Source organism: Sceloporus occidentalis, unplaced genomic scaffold, assembly GCF_023333645.1.
Source record: "Sceloporus occidentalis isolate IW3139 unplaced genomic scaffold, rSceOcc1.0.p SCAF_6, whole genome shotgun sequence".
Taxonomy (NCBI): domain Eukaryota; kingdom Metazoa; phylum Chordata; class Lepidosauria; order Squamata; family Phrynosomatidae; genus Sceloporus; species Sceloporus occidentalis.
The window spans coordinates 42,791,582-42,792,242 of NW_028316986.1; positions in this window are offsets into that span (position 1 = coordinate 42,791,582).

Below are 661 nucleotides of genomic sequence, written 5' to 3' on the forward strand. Positions count from 1 at the left end.
CCATGATCTGGATTGCATAAACATCATTGTCTGGATTGTGTAGGTTCACTTGTGGAGAGGCTACTAGGACTGACATCTTGGTCAATGGGGCAAAGGATTTAGTTGGTACCTTCCAATTCCGTGATGGTCTGCTGTTTGTGTAAGAGCCAGAACTTATGCTTTTCATACACATAATGGGGCCAACACTGATATGGTCTTTGGTGGAAGCCAAGTTCAAGAGCTACTGAAAAGACTCTCAACTCTTGCATTTCATGATTTCTGTATAAGCTGACACTCAGTTCAGAGGTGGCTGAGGAAAAAGAAACCTGCATACACCTCTTTCGGTCAACCCACTTCTAAAGCATATTTTTTCTCTCCAATGCTTCCTCAGAGTAACGTACCCCCAGAAAGCTCTACATTCCATGAAGTAATCTGAATTCTGGAAATATAAAAAGATATTAAAACATGGCAATTAAATCCATGTGGACATATTTACACCATACATAGAAATCTGTACAAATTCCAAAATGGAGAGGTTGCTGAAATAACCACTAATTCCCATAGCCTCTGATCAAAATTAGGGATCAAAATTAGCTTTACATAGCTAAGTATTTGCCTATACAAGAGACTATATCTTCCAAACATTATCAATGCCAGTAATACTTAAGGAAAAGCCAAGAGG